The 22,031-nt window shown below is 41.6% G+C and overlaps 1 long non-coding RNA gene and 1 pseudogene across 5 annotated transcripts in view; both read left to right on the forward strand.

Annotated features, from left to right (window-relative positions):
- The window catches only part of LOC137205904 (uncharacterized), a 106,553-nt gene that overhangs the window by 7,044 nt on the left and 77,478 nt on the right, over window positions 1-22,031 (forward strand). Inside the window, exons 2-3 of one of the 5 annotated variants that reach the window (XR_010934344.1) lie at window positions 3,792-7,004; window positions 18,377-18,547. This is a non-coding gene — a long non-coding RNA (uncharacterized lncRNA). Of the gene's footprint in view, window positions 1-176; window positions 7,005-18,376; window positions 18,548-22,031 lie in introns of those variants that run through there. The other 4 variants (XR_010934346.1, XR_010934345.1, XR_010934349.1 and 1 more) reach the window with 4 other exon arrangements.
- LOC137206557 (small ribosomal subunit protein uS8-like) lies at window positions 10,362-10,750 on the forward strand (annotated as a pseudogene).

The following is a 22,031-nucleotide window of genomic DNA, read 5'->3' on the forward strand; positions in this document are numbered from 1 at the left end:
TTCTTTTTTTTTTTTTTTTAACATCTTTATTGGAGTATAATTGCTTTACAAGGGTGTGTTAGTTTCTGCTTTATAACAAAGTGAATCAGCTATACATAAACATGTATCCCCATATCCTCTCCCTCTTGCGTCTCCTTCCCACCCTCCCTATCCCGCTCCTCTAGGTGGTCAACAAGCACTGAGCTGATCTCCCTGTGCTATGCGGCTGCTTCCCACTAGCTATCTATTTTACATTTTGTTGTGTATATATGTCCATGCCACTCTCTCACTTCTTCCCAGCTTACCCTTCCCCTCCCCGTGTCCTCAAGTCCATTCCCTATGTCTGCATCTTTAGGGTTAGCAGTCTTTGAGAGAACAATTTGAAGGCTGGAAGTGAATTTCTTGTCTTCTACTTAGATTGCTTGAAACGTGACTAATTGACTTAAGTTGACCTTTCTGGTTTTTATTGTTTTGACTTATTAAAAAATGTGTCCTTTTCCCAGAGGCCTCTGGGCACATGCACAAAAAACTAGAAATATGACAAGTTAAATTAAAACCAGAAGATGAAAGTTAAAACACTCTCATAAAAGAAAAAGAAAGATGCCAAGTAGCATTTCTGGAGGGAGAAAACTAAACCAAATGGATTAAGCTTAGCCATTTTTCAACTGGTTTGCAAGGAGGACTTGTTCAATGTAGATGTTAGAGTGACTTCCTATGAAATCCCTGAAAAACCTGTGCCACTATGTATTTTCATACCAAATCATGGAGATAATGGTAATCCCAGGGAGAGAAGGGCTCTAAAACTTAATTCTTTTTATAGTGATGTTAAGATCACTGTCTAGCCCTTAGTCACAGTGTGATCTCATTCACGTGAATCTCACTCTTGGGAGGTGAGAGATTAGCTCTAAACACTGTTAACATTTCTCTACTGAACTCTAATCCTTGCTGTCAGCTCAGTCCTATGATTCTGTTTAGAAACGATTGCTGCTCATATGTGCAGAGACAGTAGGTATTAAGAACATGGGTTCTGGAGCCAGATATATGGGTCCATAGCTCAGCTTTGTCACTTAGCTGTGTGACCATGGGCAAGTTACTTACCATCTCTGTTTCCCCAACTGTAAAATGAAGATACTAACAGTATATCATATGGAGTTGTGAGGACTAAATGAGTTAAAATACATCAACCTATGAGGGTCCATATGAAAAGCATTATGAGTGTTAGTCATTATTATTACTTACACTTCTGATTGCTTATGGATTACTCATGGAATTATGTAATCTTTCCTTTCACTTATCCACATGTGCTTGCCCTTCACTGGGGACCTTGGGTCCTGCTGTCTTAGTTGATCCTTCTCAATTAACATTCCTTTGGGCAATATCAGGTTGTAGAGAGGTTACCAAATAATTCTGAGTATTTTCTGGATAAGAAATGATGTTTGAGGAATATTAGTTTGACAGCTTTGTAAATGAGGGAGAAATAGAGAATAGTAGTTACATAAATATATTAGTCTACTTGTGAAAAAATAAAGGTCAGAATTAGGATGGTGCAATGCAGTGGGGATGGGTAGTGAAAAGTTTTTGTTTTAGTGCTTTTTATATGTGTAGTTGTGATTTTCTTTTTATTTATACTTCATGAGGTATAGAACTTCTTGAACCTGTGGGTTAATATCTTTCATCTTTAAAAAAATTCTCAGTTATTATCTCTTCAAGTATTCCTTCTTTCCCACTGTCTCTCTCATCTTCTTTTGAGACTCCAATTAGTGTATGTTTGACCTTCTCACAGTAGAGCCTCTATTGTTATTTTATGTTGATATTTTCCATCTGTTTTGTTCTACATGTATCATCTTAATATTTTTCTTGTGATTTATCTACCAGTTCACTGATTAGCTCTATAATTGTGACTAATCTGCTACTAAATTGGTCCATCAAATTCTAAAATTTGGTTAGTGTACCCTTAAGTTAAAGAATTGCCATAGGTTATTTTATTTTTATAGTTTCCAGTTCACTGTCAAAGACCTCAATCTTGGTTTTTGTTTTATTAAACATTTTTGGAGTTATTTTAAAGATTGTGTCTGTTAACTTCATTATGTGAATTATGGGGGAGGGGTTTATTTATATCATCTGTTGTTTCTCTTGTGTTTTGATCACATTATCTTGTTTACTTGGTGCCTTTCAAATAAGAACATATTAAAAAAATTAAATGCCAGGGTATCATATATGAAAAACTACACAAGTAACTTGAGCCCTGCAGTGATGTCCTCTTCATTCAAATAGTATTTAACGCTTATTTTTGGCAGGTGACTATGAGCAGTCATACCACTCACTCATTTTAATCATTTTCCAGAGATTGAGATGACTTGAAGCTGAGCTTCAGTCCCTGGGAGGGCCAATCTATTTCCAATTCCTCCTTAGAGTATAGACGTTTAGAGTCTCAACACTAAATATGGAGTATTTGCCATTGAACAACCTCTTTGCAAGACCATGGATTACGATTTTTGTTCCCTTCGTCCCATTAAGTTCTATCCACCCCAGCCTCTCAGTATTCCATTTCATTAGAGGAATAGAAAATTATTCTAGGGAAAAATGGCTCCAGATATTGACTACCCTCTCTGAATTTCCTTCTTCTGTTGGTCACTGGCTTGACAATTCCTTAATGACTTATAAATGCTCCTATGTCTTTAAGACTATCGAAAGATACTTTGTCAATATTTTATTTTAAAAAAATTTTAATTAATTTTTATTGAATATTGAGTTAGTTTCTGCCGTACAGCAAAGTGAACCTATTCCCATATAGGTCGTTACAGAGTATTGAATAGAGTTCCCTATGCTATACAGTAGGTTCTTATTAGTTATCTATTTTATATATAGTAGTGTGTATATATCAATCCCAATCTCCCAGTTTATGCCCCTCTCTTCCCCCTTGGTAACCATAAGTTTGTTTTGTATATCTGTGACTCTATTTCTGTTTTGTAAATAGATTCATTTATACCATTTTTTTTTTTAGATTCCACATATAAGCAATATGGTATTTTTCTTTCTTTGTCTCCTTTGTCAATATTTTAAAATTATACTTAGCCGTAGGGTTAGTCTGAAATATCTAGTCTGGTATTATCAGAGTTTGAATCTGGATAATTAGGATAAACTATGGTACTACTCCTTTTAGAAATGTAAAAATCTAATGTTGGGAGAATTCCCTGGCAGTCCAGTGGTTAGGACTTGGAGCTTTCACTGCCATGGGGGCGGGTTGAATCCCTAGTTGGGCAACTAAGATCCCACCAGCCACGTAGCACAGCCAAAAAAAAAAAAAAAAAAAAAATTCCAATGTGGGACTCAGTTTAGGGAAAAGAATTTAGCTTAAAATATTTCAAATTTGAAGTAATATCTATATACCCATTTAGAGTTGTCCAATAGCTAGTTTGAAATACAGGACAGAATCTTCATAAATAAGTCAACTTATTCTTGCATTGGATTTTGCATGTGGAGAAAACTACTTACCAAAGTAGTTTTTGTGCAATTATCTCTTGCTCAAAAGTCCAAATTGCAGACATAATAGGTGGCCCATGATATGATAAGGGGTTACTAATATTTATTGATCATGAGCTTTATGGTTTGCTTTGCCCTTTATGTACATAATCTCTTAACATATTTTTAAATATTCCATTTTAAAAATAAGGAAACCTAAACTTTATGAGGTTAAGTAACTTGCAGGAGGTTACTTGTCTGGTAAGTGGTGAAACCTGATGATAAATCACAGGATTTCTGTCTGATTCCCAAGAACTTACCTTTTCTATCAACCTATTTCTCCTTTTTAGGTTTGGGACAAGACACTATATCAGACTCTGAAAAGTCAACATAAAAAGCACTAAAAGAACCGCTATTGCCGAGAGGGCCTAGAGGCAATAGCACTCAACAGCAACAAGCAAACCCAGGAACCAGATCTGGGTTTCTGATACCATTGTCCAATAGAAGGAATTCAGGTCCTTTGGAGAAACAGCTGATTCTAAGGCTGGAGCATGTAATATACAAGATGAACCTGGGGTATCTTGTAGCACAGAAAATAAGGAAGTGCTCAAAAACCAAACTGATGGGATATGTCAAGGGGACACAAGAGTCAGCTGAAAGAGCTCCCACAGGCTACTTGAAGAGCAAAATAAATAATATAGTATTGGATTATAACCCAAAGTCTAAAATAAATAATTCTGAGCCCTGTTATGGGCTGAATTGTATCCTCCCCCCCAAAATTATTTGCTGAAGCCCTAACCCCCGGTGATACTCTATTTGGAAATAGGGCCTTTAAGGAAGTAAATAAGGCTAAATGAGGTCATAAGGGTGGGGTCCTAGTCCCAAAGGACTAGTGCCCTTTTAAGAGGAAGAGACACCAGAAATCCTTCTCTCTTGGTATGTGCACAGTGAGGATATGGTGAGAAGGTAGCCATCTGTAAACTGAGGAGAGAGGTCTCATCAGGAACCAACCCTCCTATTACCTAGATCTTAGAGTTCCAGCCTCCAGAACAGCAAGAAAATTAATTTCTATTATTGAAGCCACCCAGTCTATGGTATTTTGTTATGGCAGCCCTAGTAGACTAATGCAAGTCCATACTAATATAAATGACTGAATATACAGATAAGTGGGGAGAAGAGACAAATTCCTATACATTAGAATTTTAAAAAAATGTATGTGGATACTGCCCCCTTGAGGAGGTAGAGCACAACTCCCTACACTGTGTGCAGTGACTTTCTTCCAAAGATACAGTATGGAAAGGGGGTAAAAGTACAGAAGATTAACATCATCAGTGGTAATTCATGTTGATAATGTACCCTTGATATGACGTAGTGAGAACGGCACTTTACCTCCCCCAAACTATAATCCCAGTCGAAGCAAAAGAAAAACATCAGACAAACCCAAATTGAGGACCACTTTACAGAATTTCTCCAAAGTGTCCAGGTCACCCAAAAGAAGCAAAGTCTAAAACTGTCACAGTTTAATGGATCCTGAGGAGACATGATGACTAACTGTGATGTGAGACCCTGGATGGAATCCTGGAGCAAAGCACTAGGTAAAAACTAAAGACATCCGAATAAGGTATGAGTTCAGTTAATAACAGTGTGTCAATATTGGTTCATTAGTTATGATTAATGAACATATTCATGTTAGATCTTAACAGGGGATACTGGGCACAGGGTATATATGGAAACTACCTGTACTTTTTTTTTTTTTTTTGGTAAGCTTGCTGTAAATCTAAAGCTATTCTAAACTAAACAGTGTATTTAAAACAAAAATGTGAAATGGTGCATTTATTATGTCTTCCACACGACTTCTGTTTTATATTGTTTCTCTGAATATTCCAAAGTGAATATTCACTTACTTTGTGTTGGGAGCAGAGTTTAGCTTAGTTTTGTTTCTTCTCACTGAGCAGGGCCCATGTGTAGTCCATATTCTGCCACATCTTGGTAGAAGCCCAGCTGATAAAGATTTGGGGGAGAGGGGAAGGGGGAGGATCCAAATTGAGTATGTTTATCTGCACGAGTAAGGAATTCTTGTAGGTATTTTTTAAAGATTCATGTGAGTCCTCATGTTTGAAACATCTTCGCAGTTGTATTCTTCTCTCTCTTTCAATTTTTTTTCTCTTTCTGTAGACAATATCTGAAAATCCCTGAAAAAAAGACATGCTTTTAGATGTTTTGGATTAAATTCTCTATTGTCTTTTTCCTTTGAATCCTCTTGTTCTCTTTTCCCACAGAGAAACTCCCCGATTTTTTCATTTTATTTTAAGATTATGTTACTGAACCAGATGATACAGTTTCATCCTTTGCTTCTCAGGCTTAAAAAGAAAGAAAGAAAGAAAAAATGCCCGTGCTGTGGGATTTAGCAAACACTTCTCTCTTCTCTTCCAGACCCTGTCAGCTGCACTTTTCCAACCGCAGTCAAAGTGGCTCTACAACTCCAAACCCTGTTCCTCCTGGATTTTCGTGCTGGCCGTCAACCAAGAACTGGCTCCAGCTGTACTGGCCTCTAATTTGCTTAACTCTTTCCTCTTCTTTACTCCTATGTTGAGAGTTAGAGGCGGAGGAAAGGAGATTCATTCATTCTTCCCACAAGTAGTTATCGGACACCTATTATATGCCAGCCACTGGGGTTACAGCAGTGAATAAGGCAGGCGAGGTCCCTGCCCATAGAAGCCACATTGTGAAGGATGGGTAACATCATGGCGCACTTATTATTGCTACAAGATTTATTTGCATGTGTGCTTTCATTTAGTGCTGATGATGTAGGCACTACTGTCATCCTCATTTACCGAGACACAGATGCCAATTGACTTACCCAATATCATGCAGCTAGTAAGTGACGGAGACACAATTTAAATCAAAGGACTCAGATTCCAGAACGCTTGGATTCCTAACCGTGATAATATTGATAAAATTGTTCTTTTGTGTAGATAAATACGGTCCTATTTCTATCTTTCTCTTTCGACTCTAAAAAAAAATTAAATGCTGCTTCTAAACAATATCTGTAGTCTCATGACAATTCGAAAAAGAAAAAGCAGTTTTTTTCTTTTTTTTTTTTGAAGAAAATGGTGCCGTTGGCATGCAATAGTTGCTTTTGTAGCATCCATCACCTCTCCCATTTCTAGGTGAACCACAGCCCCCCGCCCCCACCCCATTGCAGAGTATCCAGGTGGTTCAGGTGGGCTGAACCCAGCAGGAACTCTACGGCGAGGCTCTGACTGGCGTAAGCTAAACAGTCTGTGCCTCTTTCCGGCCATGTGATTGGTGGGGGGATGAAGCTCGTGCCCCAGGCATAAACCAATCAATGCCTGGCATTCTAATAGCTACTATGATTCGTTCAGGTTTATAGAACGAGAGATGCGACGTGAGGCGCTTTCTCCTCCAGGTTAGGAAAGAGGTGGTACGTAACCCCAGTTGCTGGCAGCCATCCTGGAGTAGGAAACTGAAAGCACAGATAAACGGAGCTAAAGTTCTAATTCCACCGCGTCTGATGTCTTCCTCACTCCTCGACTTTTCAAGTACGTGAGTCCTAAATACTCTTTATTAAGTCACTTTGACTTGGAGTTTCTTTTAGTTTCATTCAAAATCGTGCCATCTGACAGATGATTTCTTACATTAGGCATATAAGCCTAAACATTTAAGTAGACCTTTAAAGAACAAATTTCACAAGAAACTAAAACAAGCAAACAGAAAACTCCACTGAATTATCCAAAGGGCTTCAAACGTCCAGAGAACATTTGCAAACAAATTTGGATCTCTGATTTATGTGAAAAAAAAAAAAAAAGTAAAGTACGCCTAGACCTGGGATTCCTTTGTTTTACACGTGAAGATAATCAAGATTGAGGTTAATAGCTTGGGCCCAGATGCAACAGATGCTCAGTTAATTGGCCCTCGCTATACTGGGTTCACGTTTTAGCACACAATTGTCTTGGATTTTTTTGCTAAAAACACTCCTGTTTTTGCCAAACAACACTGTTTTGGAGGTTTGCCACCACAAACACAGAGCTTGCTGTGATGAAGATTTGTGCGTTTGGCGGGACCACGAGATTATAATAGTGTGAGAGGCAAGACAAACCTGTATGTCTTCAATTAGTCATACATTATCCAGCAGATTTAAAACAGCGGCTTCATTCTCATTAACTAGCAGCTAAGAGTGGAGATACTAGTGAAGCGATTTAAGACCTGAAAATGCACGGGGAGTTACGTTCTGTCTGAGTGTGTACACTTCCAAGGACATTCTCTCCATGTCCAACTTAATGTTCTACAGAGATCTTAGCCTCTAAGGACACAAGGCCAAAGCTAATTAGGAATCCATTGAGATGTAGCCCAGTAAGGCTCAACTTTTACCAAATTGGGAAGATGGCAGTCAGGAGAAAGGTTAGTTCTCTAATCAGAGACAACCCATGATGCCTTCAGCTTCCCTGTTAGCTTAGTTGGCCCAAGAAGGCTCTGTGGGATAGCACAGTGAAAATGGCAGCTCTCCACTCTGCTCTTAGAACAAAATATTAAGAAAATAGAAATCTGCCTGACAGTGGAAAAAGATGGTTAGAAGATTTTACCTTCCATTTTTATTTCTTTTAATGTTAACTTCTGTGTCTGACACTTGGGCCATGGATAGGCTTCAGTCATATATTTATTCCCACAGGAATAAAATAAACCTGGATCTCGGCCCTGTTCTAGTAAAACTAAAGAGGGTGCAAGTCGTGTCTAGTAACAAATGTGACTCCCTCTGAAAGCAGCGCCTGGGCTCTGAACACACGGTGCTACCAAGGCCAGTGTTTATGGGTTGTGTGGAACTTGGAACGTATCTTTTGATAGGAACAAATGGGATTAGCCCAAAGGCCAGCCCACCTGGTTTGCTCATAATGGCTTCATAAGGGAACCGTCTGTTACAAAACCCAATCACGGTGTTAACGGTGCTTCTGGTGGGAAATGGTTCAGACCACACTTGGGTTGCCGTCCTTCTCTCTGGCAGCAGTGGGCTTGGGGTCCTCCTTGGCTGTTGCATAGGGACACAGAGTTGGTTGAACTCTGGAGAAGGTTGTTGATGGGTGGGAATAGGCAAGGACTCAAGTATGGAAGCAAATAGGATTGAGGGGTTGTGAAAGAGAAGACGAGGGAGTGAGGGGATGAGAAGGTTGGAGGCTCCTAACAGCATAAGCCCTAAGGTCTCTGCTTATGACTTGTCTCCTTTTCAAAAAATTCTTATCTTTGAGGACAGTATCAGGGTTGCAGATTTTTCCTAAGGTCACCTCATAGACAAAGGAAATGATGGGGCATTAGTTACATTTAAAGAATTGGGGTTTCCAGGGAATCTTGACATAAGCCTGGGCTCTTCTAACACAGTTGTTACCAATCAGGGTTCTTGGCCTCCTTAATCAATAGAAATTGATCAGAGGCCAGACGAGAAATTCAGGCAAGGCTTTATTAGGGCCCCTGCTGCAGCAGAGGGGAGTGAGGACAAGCAACAAGTTCCCTTGCTGAGGGAGGCAGGCTGGTTCCCTATATGGGGTGAGGGTAGGGATGGGTCCAGGGGTCGGGCCGGAAGGGTGGCTTAGGCGTTTTGCCCACCACTTTGTGGTGTTGAGTGCAGGGGGCATGCGCAGTACCCTGCTTTTGCTCCCGACACCTTGTTTTTGCTCCCGGCTCTTCAGAAGTGGCAGTTGGGCTTTTTTTGGTCTTTTTGTATCTTTTGGCCAGAATTTGCCCCAACTGTGCACGCACACAGTTATTTTTAGTCCCTTATAGTTTACTTGTGTTTTGTAGCTTGAGGAGACATTTGTCCAGGGGCAAGCATTGCGGCACTGCAGCAAAGGGCCCCAGGCCTGTCTCACAATGAACTATAGAATTCTGATTTTATTGAACACGTCCTCAGAGTTTCGTGTATTGGACTTTTCAGCAGTTACGGCCATCAGAAAGAAAAGTCAAAATTGAATAGATGTCAGACTTTGCCCCGACATGGACATCACTGTAACCAAGGCCTCATTATAATTTCATCTTATTCAAGGCAAAACAAATTCAGCTGCTTGTTGACATGTGAGCACAGTTCAAATTTTATTTTTATTTGTCAATTTTAATTTAGTTCCATTTTTATTTCCGGAAGTACACATTAATTTTTGCATAGAAAACACAACTACACATCTTTTAAATGGTTGGTCGATGTGAACAAAAACCATCTACAGTGAAATATATAAACTTGGGAGAAAGTTTCATGTCCCCCAAATCGTCAGGATTCGTTGCCCCTACAAGAATGAAAGTACAGGCATTAATTTGGGGTCCACTTTATAGTTAGTTGTAATGTGATGAGTGGCTTTTGAGAGGAGCTGGAGAGCTTTCAGCATTCAAACGGTGATTGTAGGGCTTATTCATTGGAAAGCACTAAATGCGTCAGTTCCTGTTTCAAGATGACAAATGCAAATTTTAAATATACTTGTGGGGGTTTTTTAAGTTTGAATTTTTATTTTTTAACTTTATTGAAGTGTAGTTGATTTGCAATGTCCTGTTAATTTCTGCTGTACAGCAAAGTGATTCAGTTATATATACATATATATGCACACATATTCTTTTTCATATTCTTTTCCATTATGGCTTATCACGGGATATTGAATATAGTTCCCTGCGCTCTACAGTAGGACACTGTTGTTTACTTGTGGGGTTTTAACCTATGACTTAGTTTATGAAAGAGAAATATAGTTGTAAATGTATAATATTTATATATAACATATATTTGTATATAAAATATAATATTCATATTATAGGTATTTAAGCTGATAATAATCCCTGATTATTAAATTATTATTTCTTGCTATGACACTTGGTCCAGGTTATCGTTAATGAAAAAGTGTCGCTTTCTGCCATCTTTCCGTGTCACTGTCATGGTGCCCATGAAGGTCCTGGCGGATACTCTCAAGAGCATCAATGATGCTGAAAAGAGAGGCAAACCCCAGGTTCTCATTAGGCCATCCTCCGAAGTCATCATGCAGTTTCTAACTGTGATGGTGAAGCATATGGTTACGTTGGCGAGTTTGAAATCATTGATCACAGAGCTGGGAAAATTGTTGTGAACCTCACAGGCAGGCTAAGCTGGTGTGGAGTGATCAGCCCCAGATTTCATGTGCAATTCAAAGATCTGGAAAAATGGTAGAATAACCTGCTCCCTTCACATCAGTTTGATTTCATTGTACTGCCAACCTCAGCTGGCATCATGGACCATGAAGCAATATGAAAACACACAGGAGGGAAAATCCTGGGATTCTTTTTCTAGGGATGTAATACATCGGTGCACATAAAATGCCTCAGTGGACACACACACACACACACACACACACACACACACACACACACAAAGTATAATGTGTAAGCTCTTTAGAATTGGGAACTCTACCTTGCATGTTCTTTGGATCTCCTTAAGACCCAACCTCTTGCTCTCCATCTTTTTATATAAATCAGAACCTGTTCTATATCCCGGCAGTGTAAGTACTCACTCGAGGTCTGGTTATCTTTCTTTACTCTGGTCTTCTTATCACCTCCACCTGCTCAATATTCTAGTTGTTCTCTTCAAGTGTTGCCTCTTTGTCAATATCAACTGTTAATCCTCTTAATTCTTTCTGATTTTCCAGTGTAATCAGCTTTGCTCACTTTACCAGCTTTCTGTTATCACAGGCTTCCTGAAATCCCCCCATGCTCCAGTCTCCTTGCAGGGCAAGAAAAAATTGAACATAAACATTTGATAGCCATCATCTGAGCACACTTTGTATGTGTCAGGCAATAGGATAGGTTCTGGGGACAAGATACAGTCTCTGTCCTCAAAGAGTTAAAATCCAGGCAGATTAAGCAGCCTGGTAGACTCTTCCAGGAACTTCTGTCTCTCTGCTAGGAAGGGAAAGGGTTGTTGTGAATGAATAGTTTGGGTGCTACCCACCCTGCCATGTTTACCTATCAAGTGTGCCCCAGAGCATTGTATGGTGCTAAGTAAATATGCCATTCCCCAGTCTCACTTTAGAGAGGGCCAAGCAGATGGGCAGAGGTGGTGGCATTTGATAAATAAATTCATTTCAAAATTTAAACACTCCAAGAACATTCCAACTTTCCTACCAAAAAGTCCCGTTCCTTTTTGACCACTGTGATGTGTGTCCATACTTACAGAAAGATTGCTTTGAACGTTATTTATTTATTTATTTATTTTTGCGGTACGCGGGCCTCTCACAGCTGTGGCCTCTCCCGTTGCGGAGCACAGGTTCCGGATGCGCAGGCTCAGCGGCCATGGCTCACGGGCACAGCCGCTCCGCGGCATGTGGAATTTTCCCAGACCGGGGCACGAACCCGCGTCCCCTGCATCGACAGGTGGACTCTCAACCACTGCGCCGCCAGGGAAGCCCTTGAACTTTATTTAATCGGCAAATCAGTCCACAGAAGTTTACTGAGCGGGGTTGTGATGCGCCAGGTTCTGGGGACACAGCAGAGAACAAAGCCAGGACCCTGCCCTCAGGAGTTCGCAAGCCATCAGGGAGAGAAGAGATGGGGGACCTGTTACAGCGTCACTGAGCTCATTTCTCTTAGGCTTGGTCTGATTTAGTTCATGTCATGTAAGTCTATAGATTGCTGGTTTGGTTTGCTCAGTGGAAGCAAACCTGGAACTCGGAACTTCCAAGCCTGCAGGGTGTGACAAGTCCCCTTAAAGTGGTTCACTCCGCAGCGGTAACAATGGCTTCTCCTCTGCTCTGCTGTTGATTTTACTGGCTTTGTGTGTGGATTGCTTTTCAGTAGAGAGACAGTGGGAACCTTAACTGCCCTGAACTGAGTCACAAGAGTCTCCTTTTGCCAAATTCTTCTACAGGATAGACCGTCTCCCATTCGTTGTGTACTCCTGTGAAACTCATAAAGGTGGACATAATCCACAATGTGACTAAGTTTTTCTAGAGGGATTTTGATTTCTGGGAAAACCAATGGTAAACAAAAGCCTGGGGTACAGCCTTCAAAGCACTGAGAAGGCAGATATCTAAGCAGATTGGGGTTTGAGCCATGTCAGTCCACTCCTGGCCTCACCCTCGTACAGCCAACAATTCGCTCTTCCTTACTGAGGTCGTGACGTGTCCCTCCGTCCTCATTCAGGACCCTATGCAAACGTGCGCTGGCAACAAGGACCTTCTTCAGATGGCACTATTAGTCTCTCTCGTTCTTTCTAACACTGTGACTTCCAGAGGGGATGAATACCATTCTGGCCAGGTGGTGTTCTGATGGATTGCGGGGCTCTATCTAGCTCTTTTAGCCACCGCTCTACAACGTGGGAAAGAAGGACACCCCTGTTACTGACTACCTGTGCCTGGTACTCTCTGATGCTTGAGGAGGGACAGTCTTCTAGGCTGATGAGGCTGCCCACTCGACGCTGTGATGATTAATTTTATGCGTCCACTTGGCTGGGCTGTAGTGCCCAGATATTTGGTCAAACGCTACTCTGGGTATGTCTGTGAGGGTGTTTTGCATGAGAGTAACATTTAAATGGATGGACTTTGAGTAAAGCAGGTTGCCCTCCATAATGTGGGTGGGCCTCACCTAATCAGTTGAAGGCCTGAATAGAACAAAAGATTGACTTCCCCCAAGCAAGAGGAAATTCTGCCAGCAGACAGCCTTTGGACTTGAACTGCAACACCAACTCTTCCTTGGGTCTCCAGCGTGCGAGCCCACCCTTCAGATTTTGGCCTTGCCAGCCTCCATAATTGTGTGAGCCAATTCCATAAAGTACATCTCTCTTCTCTCTCTCACTCTCTTTTTTAAAAAATTTATTTATTTTTTGTCTGTATTGGGTCTTCGTTGCTGCATGCAGGCTTTCCCTAGTTGTGGAGAGCGGGGGCTACTCTTCGTTGTGGTGCGCAGGTTTCTCGCTGTGGTGGCTTCTCTTGTTGCAGAGCATGGACTCTAGGCACGTGGGCTTCAGTAGTTGTGGCTCGTGGGCTCTAGAGCGCAGGCTCAGTAGTTGGGGCGCACGGGCTTAGTTGCTCCGCGGCATGTGGGATCTTCCCGGACCAGGGCTCGAACCCATGTCCCCTGCATTGGCAGGCAGATTCTTAACCACTGTGCCACCAGGGAAGCCCCTCTCACTCTCTCTCCTCTCTCACTCTCCCTCTTGTACGCACTGTCTATCTACACACACACACACGCAGTACATCCTAGTGGTTCTGTTCTCTGGAGAAGTCTGACTAATATACTTAGTCAACAGATGTCGGGGCTCCCAAGTGTCCTCACAGGGAGTCCTTTGGCCCCCAAACTTGGGGATGCTGTTGCTCTAACCGAGTGACGGCACAGGTATCATGGCCCCTCCCTGAACTGAAGAGGCAGTCATGAAATTTGGAGGTTGCAAAAGAATATGGAGGAAGGGTTGTTCTACACAGCAACCTGGCTGAGCCCAGGTACTGTGCCTGTGCCGTGGCAATACCCCAGCTGACCCCTGGCCCCATTCAAAACATTACATGCAATCCAGCCGAACTTTGAGTGGCCTTTTATCTGCCGTGACATTACGTTATGCGGCCAACTAGTGGACATGTCCATGGATTGACTGACTGAGTGAGTTAGAAGAATTTGGACCGTTGGAACCCCTTCTTGTCCTGATCAAATTGAGCAATTAACACCAGGGACTTTAAAATGAAATGTGACCTGCTTGCTAAAGAAGGATGTGGTGGCAACAATAAACTATCTACGAGCTCTTCTTCTACCCAAGCTCACAAGGAGGATATTTTCATGGAGGGAGAATATATGGCTAGCAAAGGTTAATAATCTCCTTGTACCCTGGCTTGACTTGTGTTGGGATTACATTTTTTTCCTTGCTTTCCCCATGGGGCTATCCTCCAGAAGAAGGTGACTCTTAACTGACATGTTTCCTGCAGTCGTCCCACTTTTCAAAGAGCTCTGCTTTCTTACAGTGTGTTCCACTGTGCCTCCTGCCCTTCCCCCCATTGTTTTTTAAATATTTATTTATTTAGGCTGTGTTGGATCTTCGTTGTGGCACGTGGGATCTCTAAGTTGCGGCATGCGGACTCTTAGTTGTGGCATACGTGCGGGATCTAGTTCCCCGACCAGGGATCGCACCCGGGCCCCCTGCATTGGGAGCGTGGAGTCTTACCCACTGGACCACCAGGGAAGTCCCTCGCCTCCCACTGTTATCAGAGTTGAGCTTTGTTTCCACTGGTGGCTCTTGTTCTGATAGCAAGTGTATACAAGCCATGGGCCTATCTACTCAGTCAAGTCCAATCAGAAGAGCAGTGATTCAAATCCTGGTGGGGCCACCTTATTTAACTTAGTGAATTAAATACTTAGGGATAAGAGATGTACCTGGCTAGCTCAAGCTGACGAGAAGATTCTCTCTGAGTGATATATTTTAAAAACACCATCGATATCTAACTTTAAACATGCCCACTATAACTTTCACTTCTCATCCAAGAAAGAGAATCAAAATAATATTCTTGGGGAAAGACTTGAGCACAGACTAAAATGTATTCTTCTTTCCCCTGTACCATCTAAAGGGAAATAATCTCAAACAGCATTTGAAGTCCTTGCCTGTTAGCCCCATACTGAAGGTACACTCATCACTGGATCAAGAGCTGTCACCCTGTTTATCAAGAAGGCCTTCTGATTCCACAGACGACCTAAGATATAACATCCCCACAGGTTACCTGGCCCCAAATATCTCCCAGTTCAGCTGACCACATAATATCAGAATTCAGTCCTCATCTTGTATCCCAATGTTGTAGAGCATTGCTCAAGGATAGTAGTTCACCACCCTGGCTATGCCCCCGGAATCACTTGTGGAGTTTGAAAAAATATCTGTGTGCCCAGGCTCCACCCCTAGTCTGATTCAGTAGATCAAGGATGAGGCCCAATGAGCTGTAGTCTTAACTTCGCAGGTGATTTTGGTGTCAGACCAAACAGCCCACTGTCCTAGACCTTCTGGTTCCATCTGCCTACTGTACACAGACCATCAGCCATATGGATTGCATCAGTTGGTACTCCAGTGAGAACTCCAGAGTAGCACCTCTTACTCAAAAAGACACATGCTCTTTGTGTTCACGACAGAATTCAGTTGTAATGACTCACTGTGGCTCGATGGCCAGAGCCCTCCCTTTGGCATCCATCATCATTCCCCTCCTGCTGGTCCCCTGCCGTCCCTGGCACCACTGTTACCCTAACAGCTGGTCAGTATTAAGGAAGCTATTACCATGTCCATATAAGGAGTTTTATTACTAGTGCTGGGCCCTGGGGAGAAGAGGTAAGGGGGTGGGTTGTGAGTCTGGGCTGGCCTCCAGATACAATGTACGTTCTGCTCAAGGCAGCTGCAGGAAGAACACAACTTCTGGGTCTCTGAGGTAACAAGAGATGCTATCTTCAAGGTCTTCACACCTCTGTGCATTCTATTAATGCTTCTCTAGATCGCCAAGACCCAAGACTCCCTTCTCCACCTCACATCCCTGAGTGTGTGCTGGAAGAGCTTGTGGGCATCCAACAGCATTAAAATCAGCCACTAGGAAGTGTCTGGCTCAGAGACGTAGGTACAGGAACTCTTCTGCCACCTCAGAAATGTTCTGGGGAACATTAGGGTCGGCCCTGGGTAGCTGTTGTAGGAAAGCTCCTGGTGGAAGGAGTCACACCTGGTGGGAAGGGGCGTCTGCATTCAGTAAGCCCTTTGATGACTCAACGCACTAAAATCCATGGGTGCAATTCCTTTTAATAAAAGCTACGGCAACTGTTTTCTTTGACTTGGGGAATGTTCCCAGACTCTGTGCCCATCCTCTGGTTTCACTTACCCTGCCTCCCTTGGCTTCTAGCCAGGGGTCACCCTCCTACCTATAATTTCTTTCCATCTCTTCTCTTTAATTCCAGCCTCTTTGAATTTCTGATTGGATGTTCTACAGGTTTCTGACTTAAGTTCCTCTCAGAGATGCTGGTTCTTGGGTCTCTAGTGGTCAAGTGACATTTTCCCCAACATCCTTCCCAGGTTTGGGGGATGGAACACCACAACTCAGGCCTGACACCTAAACTTCCATTTTTGGGCGGGTAGGTGAAGGGGCTGCACCCAAAACATCCAGCAAGACTCAGTAGGAAAATTATTGCAACTTCCTGCATGGAGGGGAAAACAGCAGAAGAATACCCAGTCCCAGTGGGGTTTCTTCCTCTGATTGCCATAGCAGTTTCAGGAGGACTGAGTTATTTCTTAATTGCTTCATGGTTATCTAACTCCTGACTTCTCGTTTCTTTCATCTTACTAGATTGTTAGCCCTTTTGGGGTAAGAATAATGTACTGTGTGTCCTCATAGTATCTGGTAGAGCCTTTTACTTGGAATACGGGACCAAATTACATCAATATGTTTAAACACTAAGAAATATGCAGATATACGTAACTAGTGCTATCTCTATATACAGAGCTAGAAATAAATGGGATGGCCTCAGAGAAATTTCTGTGATTTTAAATGAAATGTGCTAGTTGAATAATCAGAGGCCTCTAGGAAGAGTCAGTGAGAATGTATCCAGTCGTTCTAGGAGGGGAGCAGGTGTCTTACAAATCCAACAGAAGGATTTACTGAGAATGGCTGAACTCCATGCTCAGAAATGAGAGCTACATACAATTACCTGGATGTTTTGCCAGACCTCTCCCGCAAAGCTAAAAGGAACATCTAGTGGGTTATGACAATCTTTTACTCTTTCTTCATTCATGAACCTATGATAGCAGTAACCTGGGTGGGTTAGAGACTCTTGTCTGGAATCTTCTTTCTCCAGGAATTTGTTGTGCACCAGCTGTGCTGTGATTGTCTGTTTGTTTGTTTCAAAGTTCCTGTAACTAAACACAAAACATAGCTAGTCTTATGTCACTGCTCCCAGTGTCGTCTCTAACTGATGACTCTTCATGAATTGATTTTTAGGGAAGATTTTGCTTTTCCCCGTGTATTTTGCAAATGCTGGCTAGACTCTTGAAATTGATGTTGCATCTCTCTGTCTCTCTCTCTCTACCTAGATTAAACTGTGTTTGGGGTCTCCTTGCAGGCTTTATTCTCTTTGGGCAACGAGGTTCTTTTCGTCCAACTAACATACTCAGTGTGTTGTTTTAAACAGCTTTGGGCGGGGGGTGTTCCGTCCCTTTCTGCTTCGAGTCTGAGTGGAAAATGGGTTTCCATCTGTGCTGCCACGACACTCGCTGTGTCTCAGAATCCAGCAGCTCTGATGCATTGTCTCCATCCACTCCCACTGGGCTCAAAGGCAGGGCCCGTGGGAGCTGTGGTTGATAGGGGATGAGAAGGAGGGTGGGCGCTGCTGTTTGTATCAGTAATTGGAGATGACAGTTGTTCAATGATGGGGGAAAGGAATGCATTGTAAAAATCCCCTTTAATCCCTAATCATTTTTTAAATCAAAACAATGTGTATAATTTAATCAATGGAGAGCCAGTGGTAGATTCTGTAGACAGAGTAGGTTAAGAAAATGTACTAAGGAAATATGATTTTTGTTTCTAGGCACGAGACAAAATAGGAGGAGACAGAGGTAGGAAGGTTGGGGAGACACTTTTACAGGAGCCAGGCCTATGGCTGCTTAACTGTGGAGAAAGGAAACAGTTGGGACCGGGTAACGGATTGGAAGGAGTGAGGGAAGAGAGATGATGTGCACCACAAGGTCCAAAAGAACATGAACGCTGCTGCCAACACTTAGAAACCAGAGAATGTGGAAGCGGGATCTGTTGTGGGTTAATGAGCTGCCTTCGTGACAGCCCTTCAAACAAGAGGTCAACTGCCCACGCTCATTGGCTCATATGTTCCTCAGTCTTGGGTTCTTGAGTTGGGCTGAGCCCCAGCACCGCGCTCTGGGTGCAGAGTTTACAGGCTGATTGTTCCCATACTGCTTACTTTCCTCCAGACTCGCTCCCAGCAGTGCATAGAACTCAGCTTGCTGCCAGCCTGTGTGCATCTTCAAGGACTCGGGGGACTTGCTGCGGCAGTTCTGTGAAAACAAAGCTGTATCTTCTCCAAGGGGTATTCCAGGTACACCCCACAGAGCTCCTCTAAAAAGTATAATGCTGGATAGAAAGTAAGTTTTTTTATGAATCCATCAAAAAGTCTATCTGGTGGCCTTCTTTTTCAGTTTGCATATGGAGGGGACTGGGGTTGGGGAAAGGAGTGAGAAACAAGGGGGACAGCTCAGGAGGTGCATTGGGGGCAGTGAAGGGGGAGTATTTTCTGGTGTGGCTTGGCTTTTGTTTTGTTTTGGAGAGCGGTAAAGCCCGTGGCTCAATTTGGTTTTGATTAGCTGCAATTGCTGAAAAGAGACCCTTTGTCTTGGGCAAAGCCAGAGAGCAGTTGATATAGCAGTAATGTAATCCCAGATGCTTGGTTTGGTTTCCTTGATTAAGGCCAACAGTGATAAGCACAGGCAATTCTCTGTAGAGGGAGCTGAGGCAGTCCGTGTAAGGGCCTGATTCAAAATGGTGCCAGAGTCCTAAGATGGGATTTCAAGTGTATCTGGAATTATGGCTCAGTGGATTCCGGTAATGTAGGTGAGCTGTTTAAACCAGAGAGCATGGGTTTCTGAATAGGGCTGAGTTACAGGGTTACGTCTATGTTTTCATGAGGTCCTGGCCAGCAGCTGTGTGTGTGTGTGTGTGTGTGTGTGTGTGTCTTTGTCTATGTGTGTCTGTGTTTTGAGTTTAGTTCTAGGAAGCAGAGTTAGGAAATCAGAGGCTGTCTTGTGTGCTTCCACGGTTCCAAACATTTTTTTCTCTCTTAACAACTCAGACATTCTAAATCTCATGTAGAAGTATTCAAAAATACCGTAACTGGAAAGACTTGAGTCAAGCCATTAACAGCTTGCTGGCACTAAATAAGGAAATGAAAGATGATCCCACTGGTACTGGGGGATCTCTGCGTGGATCGTGAGGCTTTTTCTAGTCACAAGAAGAGGTTTGTCATCCCCGGCCACATCTGTCTTCCATGTAACTCACAGCCCCTGGGTACTAAAAGAATAATGAAAATACCCTTTTCTTTTTCCTCCTCCAAAGTTCTGGGACCCACCTTCACCCATTTCCTCTACCAAAGAAACAAAGACATTTCCAAGTATGTATTTAAGTTAGGAACAGTTCCAATTCTTAAGGAAATTAAATAAAAATAAAACCCCTGAATTTAAGAATAAATCAAAAAATCAAGTTAATCACATAGTCCTCATAAGTAATGGGTAAAGTTTTAGCACATAAGTCAGTCTTTGAATTGATGACATCACAAATGTCAGTGCATTCAACAGGATAGAAATGTGGAGCATCTCCAATTTTTACTGACAGCACTAAGAGCATTGCATGCTAATATAACTGCATAGCATGCCTTTTATTAAAGCAATTATATTGTATTTTTCATGCTAATTGTCAAGACGTGAAAGTACAGAAAACATGCATGGGGAACATTTTTGGTAAATTGATAACATGTCATGTCTTTGGGCTGGAAGATTTTCTCATATTATAAGAACTGCTAATATTTGACCTGACCTATATATTTTGGAAATTATGCCGTAGCGATGAATAGTTCTAGAGGCTCTATTCAATTTTTTTTAAGGTCAAATTGCAATAAATGTGTTTTTTTCCTTATCATGAAACCAACACGTTTATGAAGAAATTAGAATATACAACTAAGCATAACAAAGAAAATAAAAGCAATCAATAAGACTTCCTCCCCAGAATTAAGTCCTCTTAAAACCTTGGTGCATACTTTTCCATGTCCTTTGCTCTGTATGCATGTAGTAGGGTGACCAGCTGTCCCAATTTGATGACTGAGGAGTTTCCTGGGGCCTTCAGTTATCAAACTGATCAGTTCTGGGCAAAATGGGAGAGTTGGTTGTGTAGATGTATTTGTGCATGTGCGTGTGCGTGCGTGCGCGCACGCACACACACAAACATAAACATACACATGCATTAATAAATATTGTAAAACCATTTTCATTAGAAATGTCAAGTGCTGGGCCAGCCCTAAACGCTTTCCATGCATTCTCATGATTCCCAGTATTCAAGAGAGCATTTTTAAAGCTTAGAGAGGCATTTTTTCATTAGCGCGTGTCCTGTTATAGCCTGAGTCTGTTTCCTCATTGGGGCAGGGTGGTAGTCAGCCACGTCTATGTATTTTTTTCTATTTTGTCATTTCCTTTTTAATTTTAGTTCTGGTTTTCTACATACAGAAATTGTAAAATTTTATGTCAGTGCTATCATTTTCTCACTATAGGTAATGCTTAGAAAGTCTTTTTTCCATCCCAAGGCCATCTAAAGTCACTTAGAACTTTTACTAATACTCTTAAAATGTTTTTTCTAATGTTTACTGAGATATAATTGATAAATAACATTGTATTAGTCCATGGTATGAAACATAATGATTTGACATATGTATATATCGCAAAATGTTTACCACAATTTAATTAACATCCGTCATGTCACATGGTTACAGTTTTTGTCTTACAATGAGAGCTTTTAAGACTACTCTCTTAGCAACTTTCAAAATGCAATACAGTATTGTTAACTATAGTTATGCTGTATATTACATCCCAAGACATTATCTTATAATTGTAAGTTTGTATCTTTTGACTGCCTTCACCCATTTCACCTCACCCCCTGCTTTAGGCAAACACCAATCTGTTCTCTGTATCTGTGCTCAGTTTGTGTTTTTAGATACCACATGTGAATGAAACAACACAGTATTTGTCTTTCTCTGTCTGACATTTTTCACTTTGAAAAATGCCCTCAAGGTCCATCCATGTTGTCACAAAAGGCAGGATTTCCTTCTTTTTTACGGCTGAATAATATTTGTATATTTATATATATATATATGTGTATATTCAGCTGTAAAAAAGAAGGAAATTCATATATATATATATATCCATATATATCACATTTTCTTTATTCATACATCAATGGACATGTGAGTTGTTTCTATGTCTTGGCTATCGTGAATCATTCTGTGGTGAACATGGGGACACAGATAACCTTTTGGAGACAGTTATTTAGTTTCCTTTGGATAAATACCCAGAAGTGGAATTGTTGGATCACAGGGTAGTTTTATTTTTAATTTTTTTTTTAAATTTTTTGAGGAATCTCCATACTGTTTTCCATAGTGGCTGCACCAATTAACATTCCCACTAACAGTGCACAAGGGTTCCCTTTTCTCTATATCCTGGCCAGCACTTTTTCTCTCTTGTGATTTTGGTAATAAACATTCTAATAGGTGTGGTTGATATCTCATTGTGGTTTCGATTTGTATTTCCATGATGATTAACAATGTTGAGAACCTTTTCACGTATCTATTGGCCATCTGTATGTCGTCTTTGGAAAAATGTCTATTCAGATCCTCTGCCCATAGTTTAATCAGATTGTTTTGTTTTTGTTTTTTTGGCTTTTTTGCTATTGAATTGTATGAGTTTTTATATATTTTGGCTGTTAGCCCCCATCAGACATACGATTAGCAAATATTTTCTCCCAGTGCATAGGCCATAGACTGCCTCTTCATTTTGTTGATGGTTTCCTTTGCTGTGCAGAAACTTTTTA

Source organism: Pseudorca crassidens, chromosome 1 (assembly GCF_039906515.1).
Source record: "Pseudorca crassidens isolate mPseCra1 chromosome 1, mPseCra1.hap1, whole genome shotgun sequence".
Taxonomy (NCBI): domain Eukaryota; kingdom Metazoa; phylum Chordata; class Mammalia; order Artiodactyla; family Delphinidae; genus Pseudorca; species Pseudorca crassidens.